This window comes from Helianthus annuus, chromosome 8 (assembly GCF_002127325.2).
Source record: "Helianthus annuus cultivar XRQ/B chromosome 8, HanXRQr2.0-SUNRISE, whole genome shotgun sequence".
Classification (NCBI taxonomy): domain Eukaryota; kingdom Viridiplantae; phylum Streptophyta; class Magnoliopsida; order Asterales; family Asteraceae; genus Helianthus; species Helianthus annuus.
Window position 1 is genome coordinate 136,386,653 of NC_035440.2, and position 14,985 is coordinate 136,401,637.

The following is a 14,985-nucleotide window of genomic DNA, read 5'->3' on the forward strand; positions in this document are numbered from 1 at the left end:
ACACAAAATATGCACTACCAACAAGATTAGGATTTACTAGATGCGGGTGTTATGTTACACTATCAATGTGTCATGATGCCTACCATGTCGTATCGTGCATGCTATAAATATAGTTACGTTTACTAGGCATATAAAGCATAAACTAACGAGGAACGAACCTTGCAGTCTGAAGCTGAGTGTCATGGTCATCGTTTGGATCAATTCGGTTATAGTCTGGTTTTATGAAAACATTTTTAAAACCGAGTTCTCTATAACCAGTGGCTCTGATACCAAACTGTCACACCCCCAAATTACTACCTAGGGCGTGTCCCTAATGGAGGTGTAACGATTCAACAAAGAGCCACCAATCATATCAAACACAAGTTATAATGTAATAAAATACCCAATTGAAAGAAATGTATCGTTTGAAAGTTAAACCAAAACCAAAGTATTGAGCGGAAGCATAAATGTATAAGCGTATAAATGTATGAAAACCAAATCAATATAATCGTTTATTATGACCATAACCACTCCAGCAGCATCAGACAGCAAGTTCCCAAGTTCCTTCAGTAATTACCTACAAGCATGTAAACAAGTGTGTCAGACTACGCTGGTGAGTTCAAGGTTTGTGTTTGTTTACCAAGTTGTGTTACCGATCATGTGAGTAAAACAGTTTACAAGACGATATGTTGTTTGTTGTTATGATAGTTGATGTTTCGATGTTGTTATTACTCGATTACCGAATGGCCATATGATATGTGATTGCCAACCCCAATGCCTCTATCAAAGCATTGGTCATGTTTTAAGGTAATTAGTTCACGCCCGTTCTCCTCGAACGTCGTGAGGGTGCCAAACCTAATAGCGCTATCAACTAATAACCCCCGTTGCCCTACAAGCAACGACCCGGTAGATGTAGTGGTCTTACAATGATAGAAAACTGAGTACAATAACCAACATCCCATTACCCATGCATTCCTCATCGGAACGTTACCCGTTATCCCTTCACTGGGATCCATGCTTGAGAAAAAGCAATGAATTCACCTTAGGTTTGCTCGGTTAGACAAGTTACTCGTTAAATAAGTTCAATACTCACGACCTAGAAGAGTGTTTGGTAATGATCAGTTTTACAGTTACTTACACACATAAATCACATATCCTTATTATACAAGTAGTGAACAAGCTTGGCACATATTATCACACCAGTTATAACGCATATTCGGGTCATACATATTTTCCACCTTACAGGTTCAATCATCCTAATGACGCACATTAATAATTCACACCTCAATCATAGGAACAAGCATCTATTAACAATAATCCATGACGTTCAATAATTATTTCTTGGTTACAAAATCCTACACTAATGTTGCATAAGGCCCGCCATACGTGGCAGCCCACTACCGATAGCCCAAGCACTGTACGACCCAGTTAATTTCAAACCCAACCCACTGTTGCAACCCAACCCGTATCAGAGAAGAGGTGCGGCCCATGAGTGTTGTTTGATCCAAAAGTGGTGTATAATATATAAATGGTGTGCAATTTAGAACAGGTGTACGATATGCGCAGTTAATGGTACAAGTTCCATGTGCAGACACAATCATCCTTAAAATCAATAGTTATCAAGTTATTATATTTCATGTGAGGCCACAGTAGAGTTTGTCGGCCATTTATTTGAGTGGCCCTATCACATAAAAGGTCCAATAACTAGCTAACATTCAAAAGGCTTGTTGACTTTGTATCATTTTCACAATAACTCCATTGCTGCTTACCAATCATCATCATGGCCGCCCCTTATGTGCATAAACAACTTATGACTAATCACCCTAAAATATCAAATCACAACCTCAAAATACTCATGTGCTTTAATTAGACAAAGACTACACATGGCCGCCCCTTAAAGCCCAACCATACGAGCCCAGGTGTACCCAGCCACCATTCCAGGGCTGCTTGTGTGTGTGCGGCCCATCTGCCGAACAAGTCCAACTCCCAGGTTAAGAATTATTGTTACCCCTTTTGTGTAGCCTAGCTAATTTAATTTACCATACATGTAATTGGACCTATGATATCTTGTATTAAATAGACTATGGAATCTAGTAGGCTTTTTTTTCATGACCGACAACATCATTATTCACTGAACTTTTATTGGACCAAATTATGTTGTTTTAATTCTTGATATTAGACACATGAATCACTGACACAATATTAATTACCACATCATTCAAAACAACCCATAGCAATTATTTCCACAACTACAGTAGGCACATGATGATCACTAATATTTTATGCATGAACAACAATTATATCATCAAATAGCATCATAAAGAAAAATCACATAATAATAACATAGTAAAGGTTCACTAACCAAGATCTTGATTAATAGGATGAGTTCTCACGGAGGAGGGGGGTTATCTATGCCGTTCGCAAACAAAGAAGAAGTAGGGTTTTGTTTGTTATGTGTTTCCTTGTTACGTATGTATATATTACCTTGTTAAGTGGGGCGGTTCATGATTAGCCAATGATGGGCTCAATTCAATTAAGTGTGGCCGAGATAACTTAGGCCCAATTAAATGGCTACACAAGCTGATGATGAGAAAAGAGGTTCCATAACCGACTAGGATTTAGTGTAGGGATATATAAGAGATTATTATGTATTATGATCAAATCAATTAAAAACTACAGTAATACAAAGTATTATAAAAATACAAAATATAATAATTATAATAATACAATAAGTATAGTTATGATAAATATAATTATCATAATCTAATTTAATTTTAGCAAGCATAGTGTGTATTAATCTAATTTTAGCAAGTTTCATATTAACACAAAACGTTCAGCACAAGAAAGGAATGAATAACGAGAGATTTGGATCAAAAGGTTACACGACACGGACCTCCAAAGTTCGGGTTGTCACATCATCCCCAACTTGAAGGAAATTTCGTCCCGAAATTGGCAAGTAAGCACAGAGGAATGAAGTGATGAAAACTCTAATTAAACTATATGTAATACTACGCAAATAATAATCACAAATAAAAGTCAAGCATTACACGCAATCACTAAACATCCAAGTACTGCACAGGCACTACGTAAACCAAATTGTAAAAATAGGATTGCTAGGTCAGTTGGGTGCCACATCATCCCCAACTTGAAAGGGAATTTCGTCCCGAAATTCACCAAGGATATCGAAAGTTGGTCCCACCGTTGAACAATCGGGGATAACAGAGCTTCACCTGATCTTTGCGTTCTCCCACCGCGAATTTCCACTATTTCTTAAGCTTAACAGCTTCCCAAGGGGTTCAAGTACAAATCCTGGATCTGTGACTAGGTTCTCATTTCCATATATGTGTTTCTGGTTGCTAAAATCCTACCTTGACTTTCCCACATGTCAACTTCGTTCCCATGCGTGGCTATCTGGGCCTTCAGGCCCGGTCACCCACATTTGGTCTTCAGGTTTCAATGCATCCTATCAAAACTCAGGTGAATAGGATATCGAAGCCCATGTGCTTCGCCTACCCCACTTCCCTAAGCTGAGAAAGCTGAGAAGACGTCCTCCTAATTTGGTTCCCAAGAGTTCACCGCTCCCCGCAGTGCTAACGAGGTTAAGGCTACGCAATCTTCGAAAATCCCGTGATGAATCTGTGATAGTATCCAGCGAATCCAAGGGATTGCTGTATCCCAGAAGGAAATTAGGATTGGCATAAGGTCAATTCTGGAATTCTACCTAACGATGTGGAAGTAAACCAGGTAACTCTTCAGAAGACACGTCAGAAAATTCACGAATAACTGGATGATACTCTATCTTCCTTTCTTAAAGTGGCGAATCGGTGTCAAGAGCTAGTATAGCAGAGTAGCCCTTCCGTAGACACTTCTGGGCTTTCACGAATGTGACAATGCCAACAACGGCACCACTACGATGATCTTAAACTGATAAGGATTCCCCACTGGGGAGAGGGAACGCACGATTTTCTTTTTGCAGAGAATTTTTCTGCTTGATACATAGATAACCAAGTCCATGTCAACGACCATGTCCAAAACTTACAAGAGTATTGGGAAGTAGGTCAATGTCGAACACTTGACCCACGAGATCAAGTTTACAACCAAAAAGAACATGTGAAGCTTCTATCGATTTACTATCAGTTAGTTCTACTACATGCTTATTTTACAAGAAAGGTGGAAGTCAGTCCTAACTAACGACTGAACCCTAAGGCACATAACTCCAATCGAAACAAGAGTCAAATAAAACAGAAGCAGAAAAAGTTCATTCAAAGAAGACGTACCGGTCTCAACATTGCCATCATTGCGAGTCTCCCCCAGCGCCAATAGTAAATACTCTTCCACGTGCTCCGTTCCCACCATTGTTCCCGTTGTTGCCGCTCCCAGTATTGTTGTTGTTGCCAGCATTCTGATTAAGCTGAGGGCAATCCCTCTTAAAATGACCCTCATCACCACACTGAAAGCACCCCTTTTGATTTCCCTGGTTCTGTTGAGACTGTTGCCCTTGCTGTCTCTGATTCGGCTGAGTCTGCTGCTGCTGCTGTTTTGGCTGAGGAGCCCTACAATCCTTGGCCTCATGGCCTACCTTGTCGCACCTGCGACAAACTCGTTCACACTGCCCATAATGATGAAACCCACATTTGCTACACTGAGGCTTCTTTCCCGCATAAGATCTCTGATTTTGATTCACCGAAGATGTTTGGCTAAAGCTGCGAGTACTGCCAGTGTCTGTCTTCTTTTGGGGCTGAACCGAGTTGGACGCCTTGTCCATATCACCCCACTTGCGCTTACTATCAGTGACAGGAGTAGTGGCTGTGGTGGCGGCAGTAGTAGCTTTGGAAACACGCGGTGGCAGTGAGTTGCTTTCCACCTCCTGATCAATAATCTTGTGAGTCAACCGGACAATCTGGGTTAAGTTATTGAGGTTTGCAGCAGTAACCAAACCCTTCACTCGTGGAGGTAACCCCTTGATGACTAACTCGATCCTTCGTGACATAGGCCGAGACAAATTCGGACACAAGTCAGCCAACTCATACGACCGCTTCACATATGCCTCAACCTCAGATCCCACCAGTTTCAAATCGTAATACTCGTTCTCTAGCTTCTGTATCTCGTCACGAGGACAGTATTCCTCCCTCATTAATTCCTTGAAGTCGTCCCAAGTAGTGGCGTTTGCTGCATCAATACCCAGCAGCTGAACCTGGGCATTCCACCAGGTTAAGGCACCATCCTCAAGCGTGCCTGTCGCATACTTCACGCGGTCCCCCACAGGACAGTTGCACATAGCAAACACTGACTCAGCTTTCTCGAACCACCTCAATAGTCCCACAGCCCCTTCCGTCCCGCTGAAGGTCTGTGGCTTGCAATCCATAAACATTTTGAACGTACAGGCAGGCTGGTTGTTTGGGTGCGCTGAATGAAAGAAGATACGACACAAGAGTAAGAGTTGGGTTCACGATACAGGATTGAAAGTATTTGGTACAGTTCATACCAGCTTGGTAGGCTGCCAGAGCCTCAGCCACACGTGTGTTTATCAGATTTGTTAACTCAGCCTGAGTCATGTTGATGCTACCACGTCCGTGTCCTCGTCCACTCATGTTTCTATTTATGGAAATGAACTAATTTAGGAGTCGAAAACGAGGAAGGTGCTCAGGTTTATCACGTTAAGAACGATTAACTACCATGTTAATACACAGACCGGGAAGAACCCCTCTTACATTCGTTAAGCCTCATTGGGATTTGCATGCACCACGCGTTATTATTATGTGTGCACCCATGATAATAAGGCGGTTTGCATGCTCCTCTCGATGCTTCTTAACTTATGTTTGAAGTTTCTCCCACCCCAATCAACACAAAATATGCACTACCAACAAGATTAGGATTTACTAGATGCGGGTGTTATGTTACACTATCAATGTGTCATGATGCCTACCATGTCGTATCGTGCATGCTATAAATATAGTTACGTTTACTAGGCATATAAAGCATAAACTAACGAGGAACGAACCTTGCAGTCTGAAGCTGAGTGTCATGGTCATCGTTTGGATCAATTCGGTTATAGTCTGGTTTTATGAAAACATTTTTAAAACCGAGTTCTCTATAACCAGTGGCTCTGATACCAAACTGTCACACCCCCAAATTACCACCTAGGGCGTGTCCCTAATGGAGGTGTAACGATTCAACAAAGAGCCACCAATCATATCAAACACAAGTTATAATGTAATAAAATACCCAATTGAAAGAAATGTATCGTTTGAAAGTTAAACCAAAACCAAAGTATTGAGCGGAAGCATAAATGTATAAGCGTATAAATGTATGAAAACCAAATCAATATAATCGTTTATTATGACCATAACCACTCCAGCAGCATCAGACAGCAAGTTCCCAAGTTCCTTCAGTAATTACCTACAAGCATGTAAACAAGTGTGTCAGACTACGCTGGTGAGTTCAAGGTTTGTGTTTGTTTACCAAGTTGTGTTACCGATCATGTGAGTAAAACAGTTTACAAGACGATATGTTGTTTGTTGTTATGATAGTTGATGTTTCGATGTTGTTATTACTCGATTACCGAATGGCCATATGATATGTGATTGCCAACCCCAATGCCTCTATCAAAGCATTGGTCATGTTTTAAGGTAATTAGTTCACGCCCGTTCTCCTCGAACGTCGTGAGGGTGCCAAACCTAATAGCGCTATCAACTAATAACCCCCGTTGCCCTACAAGCAACGACCCGGTAGATGTAGTGGTCTTACAATGATAGAAAACTGAGTACAATAACCAACATCCCATTACCCATGCATTCCTCATCGGAACGTTACCCGTTATCCCTTCACTGGGATCCATGCTTGAGAAAAAGCAATGAATTCACCTTAGGTTTGCTCGGTTAGACAAGTTACTCGTTAAATAAGTTCAATACTCATGACCTAGAAGAGTGTTTGGTAATGATCAGTTTTACAGTTACTTACACACATAAATCACATATCCTTATTATACAAGTAGTGAACAAGCTTGGCACATATTATCACACCAGTTATAACGCATATTCGGGTCATACATATTTTCCACCTTACAGGTTCAATCATCCTAATGACGCACATTAATAATTCACACCTCAATCATAGGAACAAGCATCTATTAACAATAATCCATGACGTTCAATAATTATTTCTTGGTTACAAAATCCTACACTAATGTTGCATAAGGCCCGCCATACGTGGCAGCCCACTACCGATAGCCCAAGCACTGTACGACCCAGTTAATTTCAAACCCAACCCACTGTTGCAACCCAACCCGTATCAGAGAAGAGGTGCGGCCCATGAGTGTTGTTTGATCCAAAAGTGGTGTATAATATATAAATGGTGTGCAATTTAGAACAGGTGTACGATATGCGCAGTTAATGGTACAAGTTCCATGTGCAGACACAATCATCCTTAAAATCAATAGTTATCAAGTTATTATATTTCATGTGAGGCCACAGTAGAGTTTGTCGGCCATTTATTTGAGTGGCCCTATCACATAAAAGGTCCAATAACTAGCTAACATTCAAAAGGCTTGTTGACTTTGTATCATTTTCACAATAACTCCATTGCTGCTTACCAATCATCATCATGGCCGCCCCTTATGTGCATAAACAACTTATGACTAATCACCCTAAAATATCAAATCACAACCTCAAAATACTCATGTGCTTTAATTAGACAAAGACTACACATGGCCGCCCCTTAAAGCCCAACCATACGAGCCCAGGTGTACCCAGCCACCATTCCAGGGCTGCTTGTGTGTGTGCGGCCCATCTGCCGAACAAGTCCAACTCCCAGGTTAAGAATTATTGTTACCCCTTTTGTGTAGCCTAGCTAATTTAATTTACCATACATGTAATTGGACCTATGATATCTTGTATTAAATAGACTATGGAATCTAGTAGGCTTTTTTTTCATGACCGACAACATCATTATTCACTGAACTTTTATTGGACCAAATTATGTTGTTTTAATTCTTGATATTAGACACATGAATCACTGACACAATATTAATTACCACATCATTCAAAACAACCCATAGCAATTATTTCCACAACTACAGTAGGCACATGATGATCACTAATATTTTATGCATGAACAACAATTATATCATCAAATAGCATCATAAAGAAAAATCACATAATAATAACATAGTAAAGGTTCACTAACCAAGATCTTGATTAATAGGATGAGTTCTCACGGAGGAGGGGGGTTATCTATGCCGTTCGCAAACAAAGAAGAAGTAGGGTTTTGTTTGTTATGTGTTTCCTTGTTACGTATGTATATATTACCTTGTTAAGTGGGGCGGTTCATGATTAGCCAATGATGGGCTCAATTCAATTAAGTGTGGCCGAGATAACTTAGGCCCAATTAAATGGCTACACAAGCTGATGATGAGAAAAGAGGTTCCATAACCGACTAGGATTTAGTGTAGGGATATATAAGAGATTATTATGTATTATGATCAAATCAATTAAAAACTACAGTAATACAAAGTATTATAAAAATACAAAATATAATAATTATAATAATACAATAAGTATAGTTATGATAAATATAATTATCATAATCTAATTTAATTTTAGCAAGCATAGTGTGTATTAATCTAATTTTAGCAAGTTTCATATTAACACAAAACGTTCAGCACAAGAAAGGAATGAATAACGAGAGATTTGGATCAAAAGGTTACACGACACGGACCTCCAAAGTTCGGGTTGTCACACTCTAGCATAATGGTGGGATATCCATGGTCACCTCGTGTGTACTGACCTTTCCATGCAACTGGACAATTTTTCCAAGCCCAATGCATACAATCAATGCTTCCTAGCATTCCAGGAAACCCGTGCTTGGTTGAATGTGCTTGGGTGGGAAATTTTGAAATTTGAAATTTGAAATTTGAAAATATAGCGGTTTGGGGGAAAATTTTAAATTTGAAAGATGAAAATATAGCGGTTAGAAGCAAACACTCACCCAATAATGAAATCTAAAAACACCTATAAATATTGCCACATCATCACCAACTTTTACATTTATTTTTAATTACCTATTTTTTATTTCAATAAAATAATTAAGAAGCCTTCAAATATTTTCGATGTATGAAAATTTATAAAAATTGAAATTTGAAAATTTTTAAAACGTAAAAACTAATTTGAAATTTATAAAATGTAAATAACGTTTGAAAATCTGAAAAAAAAATCAAAGTAGTAAAAATAATAGATTATTTTATTTAAAGTGAAAATTAATAAATCCTTTTAGTTTAACAATATTTATTATTTATAAAATTTCAAGGTTTATATAAAGTGTTTATATATTTAAAGGTTTTTTTTTTAATTTATCACCCAACCCCGCACCCTTTGGCCTCACCACCTGACGAAAAGCTTCTCAGATATGCATTCTTCGTGAAGTATGCATCTCAAATACAAAGGGTAAAAATGACACCCACAATAATGACAAACTGATGAGGTGGAAAAATGCCAAAAAAACAACCCAAACAAATGTGTTATTGGAGATGGTCTTAGAAGAAACCCTAACACAGATCTCTCAAGTTCACCCGCACACCAAGTCTCTGCCTCTCTCCTTCTTGCAACTCCGACCACCGGAGTGAGCTCCGGCGACAAGCATATACCCAGCTCCGGTTCTCTTCTCCAGCCGCATACCCACCTCCAAACTCTGGTCTCTCCTTAAAATCAAAACGACAGATAGAGAGAGAGCTTGAAACAGAGACTAAGAGAGAGAGAGAGAGAAAGTGAGAAACCAGAGAAAAAGAGAGGGATATGTGGAAGAAAAGAGCGACTGTTCACGAAACGGCAGCTCTCCGGCGAGGGTGAGAGCGGTGATGAAGTGGTGGCTCGAGGTCGAAACAGAGACGGAGAGGGTACGGTGGCCGCGTTCTTCCAAAAACCCACCCAAAACCTAGAGAGAAAAGGATCAGGGGAGTGTCCGGTCGGCCAGTCGTTCCTTCAACGGCGCGTGCACCATCACGCCACGCAGATCAGAAGTCCGATTTCCAAGACATGGTGACAGTTTGGAGGTATTGAGAATGTTTTGTGATATGTCCATTTAGCTTCAATTTTGTGAACTTGATGTCTGATTGCTTTGGTTTTGTTGTTGTCTTACAGTTTTTTCATGTTAGATTTGTTTATTATGTTCTGTACAATCGTTTGATAAGATGTGTTAGTGTTAGTGTGCCGATTGTGTGAATTGATTGTTCAAGTGTCGAGTGAGGTTCAAACTCTTTTGGTTGGCTGCAAACATGTGTTTATTGTTTATGTTTTCTCTTGTAGTCGCTTACGTAGTTGTTTTAAGTGCTAATTTTCATCTGTCTGTTAACATTTTAAAAGGTTCAGTTAGTTCGTCTTATTCGCCTAACCCAAAAAGGGTCCTATGTAGTTCAGTTGACAAGTGAAACAGAGTAATGTGGGTCATAAACATACGGGTCATTTAATATTTTGTTGGATACACAGTACGATTTTGTTTTGATGACATTTAATGTAGTTCTGACATTTTAAAACGTTTAGTTGATTCGTCTTAGTCACCTATTAGCTATTGTATGTATACCTTGAACTTTATCATCTTTAGTACTTTTAATACTTTTATCACTAGCTAATTGCATGGTTTAAGTCATTTTTCTCTTATGTTTTAGTGTTTAGGGTTGCGAAACAGGTACTTATATTACCCACCAAGTGTTTGATTAAATGTCTATGGGTTTTGCCCGCCGACTGTTCGATTAAATGTTTTATGGGATTTTGGTTTTAGTTTTCTTCTACACAAACTTTCGAGCTACAAAACAATTGCTTTTGAAAAAGAAAGATAATGACTCATTTTGGTTTTTGTTTTGGTTTATAACAAGGTCGGACAAGGATCGCGTGGAGATGTAACTATCTTGCTTAGTCATTAATAACGTTCAATAACGAGGTAGCCCTTTTTGTCACTTCTTCTAGCCTAGATATTATAAAGTCATAACTGGACACTTTGGTTGATTTGGTGTTAAAATAGTAGTTAGGTTTAATTGTTTCAGTTAAGCTTGGTTAACAAAAATTTCCAACTTGTAGTCTTTTTTAGTTTTGTTACATTGGTTTGTTGTTTAGTGAACTCGGTTTTTGTTTATGTATACCAGTTAAACCGGTTAGCTAAATGTGTATAATTAAAAGCGAACCACTATAATCACTTTTAAAAAACAACCATCGAACTATCGGTTTCTCAGTTGGTTATGCTAACTCAGTTTGGTTTTTCCAGTTAACTTTGTCACGGTTTGGTTATTTAGTTTTTCAGTTTAGCCTATTTTCGGGAGCGTTGTTTTGACATGCTAATAACTTTGGTTCATTTTGTAGGAAAGTTTGAGAAAATTGTTGTAGTACGATCCATATGTTCAAGATTCAAGGAGACAACTGATCTGCCTATATGTTTAAGCAAGGGTATTTTTCCATAAAATTAGAGTCAACAAACGTGTATACATAATATTATACATGTTCTATCCTGAAGAACTAGAGACAAATGAGTGTCTTGAAAGGAATGTTAGTTGTTGTATTGACACACAAAATGGCATAAGTGCTTTCAAGGTAAACAAAACAGAGGTCTCTGCTCATGTACAATCATTTCTGTCACTTATTTCATTTTCTTTTTGCTTTTTGCTTTTAGGACACTTATAGAGGACGAGTATGCGAATGCCTTGCTGTAAACGGGGTGCAATTTCTAAGGGATGGACATATGCGTTTTGTGAAAGTTCATGGAATCCCCTTTAGTTGAGTTTTTAACAACACCACTCTTAACATATGTAACGTGCTTTATAATATTGGATGGTATAAATGACCGTCGTCGGACCCGGTAGATGTAACGTCAACAATGGCAGATGTTGGTCGGCTATACGGGATGGATAAAGGTTTTCGTCTTGCTCAATTGAGTGTCAGGTTTTTAGTTTATTGTTTAGTTACACCGTTTTTGATTCATGTTTGTCTTACAGGAGAATAACATAACCGGTTGTGGTTGCCCACAGGTATTCGTGTAGATGGTCGTACTTGTGAAGGTAACGTATTTTGTTTGCACCATTGACTCCATTTCTTTTTGAGGTGTTTGTTATGTCGGTTCTTGAAATGTACAGATATCAACGAGTCCAATGAATGTATAACTTGTGAATGTGACTGGTGTAGGTGTAAGGCCACTAATGGTGGATATGAACGCAAACGCAAGGGGGACAAACTGTACATAGCTGATCATCTTTTTTCGGTAAATTTAGTGGATCTGAACATTAGTTAATGCGTTTATGATAAGATTATTCTGAATTGTGTATACTGATTTGTTTTGGTACTTTTTTTTATTTGGTTTTGAAACGTTTTTGTTCTAGGTTATTAAGTATCAAAGTGTTGTTCATGAGGTCGATCCGTAGTTCAATTACCAGCGGTTGTCATGCCAAATTGATTCGTGCTTTATCTTGCAATAACCTCAGTTCCTAACCCTCATTGTATCCTTTTCCAATTGATTCAAGTTAGTGATGATCTTCTTTATTGTTTGTATCTAATCAGTCCATACTACAAGTCGAAAAGGCACACATGTAAAGGCGAATATCATGCAAGTAATACAGTATTTAAATTTTTAACTCAAACCAATATTGAATACATGAACACATATGTATACAGGTATAAAATCATCGCTACAGTAACCAACAACACAGGAGGAATCCAGGCAGTGATTTTCGACCGAGCAGGCAACCAACTATTGGGAATGACATGCGAAGAACTGGCTGCAAACGAAGACCCCATGAAAACTCTGTATATAGTTATCGGCAAAGAAGCATACATGAACATCCATCCACTAAGAACATTGAACCAGCTTCTTCCGGTCTCACTGATGCAATAAAAACACCACAACCAACCACACCAACTCAAAAGGCAAACACTGGAAACGCAGCCAAGCACCAACTGGAATTCCACGGTAAGCCTACCAAAAACATAAAAACTTACACATACTCATAAATCACAATATAGATATTGATAGCAAACATGTTTTCGACTGCAGACTCAAATCAGCCATCTAAAAGGCCTGGCAAAGGCACCCTCACAGACTAAAATCTGGTTAACAACAATCATTTGTTTTGTCCACCTAGATCAACAACTATAAGTGGGATGGCAGAGTCAAGAGCAAGAAATAGTCAACCAATCTCTTTTGTACAAATGATGATGACTGAACTGCATGCTGCATACACAAGCAACATAGCACGTCAACTTTGTAAAACATGTAGCTAATGGCTGAATGTTAATGCCTAGACATACTATTTTTTTATGGTTGCATCTGCAAAGCAGCATAACAACTTTATGATCCTTGCCTGTTAACATAACAAAATCACACATCCATATCTAACTAAAAGCAACTTCTAATGTCGCGCAACGCGCGAAAGCTTGAATACCCCTAGTTTCATTAAATAAAAAAAACATTACAATAAAACTACGCATAGTCGTTGGGTGAATAATGCCCCACCCTAGGGCGTTTTGCGCCATGTGACAGTCCAGTCAGTAAAGGGGCGTTTTTCTAAAACGGGTGTAGTGGGAATATGGGTACTTTGTTAAAAGGGGTGTAAAGAATTAAAAAAGTAAAAAACCCATGAAAAAAATTGATTGGCTAAACAAGAAAATGGTTAAATGTGATTGGCCTATCAAATAGGGCTTGGGCGTTCTTTAAAAAACGCCAGGAATCAAAATCAACAAAACACGCCCATGGGGGCGGCAAGGCCGGCGTTTTGGGGCGGTATTGGGCGAGATTGAGGGCAAAAAATGCCCCATTACGCTTGGTCTAAGAGATATGAAATACTAGTCGTCTCCATCGCCTCCGTCATCCAACCATACGTCTTCATAGGCTCCAACTTTGAAATATTCTTCTTTGTCACCTTCGTCTTCAAAATTCTTCTTCGTTGTCATGGTGTCAAATTGGACGAATTGCCCAAGCATGTCCAACCAAATGCGGCTTTTGACGCGTTATGTGCATCCTTAGAACGCAAGCGTTGACCGTTTAACATTCTCTCCTCCATTGTTGCTTGCGTTCCTACGTCAGTATCACCCGTAATATAGTTTTGACATATTGCTTTACCTTCATCTTCTAAAATCATATTATGCAATATAATACAAGCAGACATAATCATTTTAATTTTCTCTTTATCCCATATACGACAAGGATTTCTCACAAAATGTTATCGCTGTTGAAGAGCCCCAAAATACCTCTTGATGCCCTTTCGCGAAGACTTTTGCAGGTCTTAAAATATTGTATTTCTTATATCCAGCGGGTCACTAAGCGTTTTCACAGTATTTGAATACTCCGGGTATATAGCATTGGCCAAATAGTATCCATGCGGGTAGTTATCCATTTGCATGAAACCTAGCTTTCGGTAGCGTAACTGATATGTATCCCTCTAACAACGGTGATAGCTCGAAAGTATTTATGTCGTTCAAACACCCGACGACACTAAAGAAGGCCGATCAAACCCAAAGGTCGTATGAAGCAGCTGCTTGTAAAACCAATGTTGGTCCTTTTTGTCACCGCGTGTATGTTGACATCGCCATGCGGTTGGGCAATTATACCACCGCCATAGACGACAGTCTAAACTACCAATCATGTCGGGTAATCCATATTTTTCTAGATGCACTTTTTAAAATCTGATGAAGGTCGTTCCAAGTCATGTTTCTCAAGTAAGGTTTTCCGTATAACTGGCATATGCCTTAAAAATAAATTTTATATATATAACCTTTAAAATCTGATGAAGGTCGTTCCAAGTATGTAAATTTTTAAAATTATAGTACTCAAAATTAAAATTATATAGCTAAGCGTATGTAAACATATGGTAGAAGAAATGTTCCAAGGTATTACATGTTTTCTCTGCCATCTTCAAATACTCGTTTTGATGTCATACGTATTTCCGTAGGCAAGTACACTTCTGAATTCAGGTAAATCCTAGATATCCTCTTGCGTCCATTTTTTTTTGCTTAAAGTAGTCATACTTATGCTCAA

At 38.8% G+C, this 14,985-nt stretch overlaps 1 long non-coding RNA gene across 6 annotated transcripts; it reads left to right on the plus strand.

Moving 5' to 3' along the window:
- The first annotated feature begins 9,483 nt into the window (after positions 1-9,483).
- LOC110873839 lies at positions 9,484-13,307 on the plus strand. Of its 6 annotated transcripts, none has more exons than XR_002555511.2 (9): positions 9,490-10,024; positions 10,844-10,908; positions 11,325-11,552; positions 11,632-11,872; positions 11,954-12,016; positions 12,141-12,216; positions 12,335-12,541; positions 12,627-12,921; positions 13,006-13,307. It is a non-coding gene; the product is annotated as an uncharacterized LOC110873839 (long non-coding RNA). The 6 variants fall into 6 exon arrangements; XR_002555509.2 differs by having other exon boundaries at positions 9,493-10,024; positions 12,335-12,474; XR_002555513.2 differs by having other exon boundaries at positions 9,484-10,024; positions 11,643-11,872; positions 12,335-12,921.
- The last annotated feature ends 1,678 nt before the right edge of the window (positions 13,308-14,985 follow it).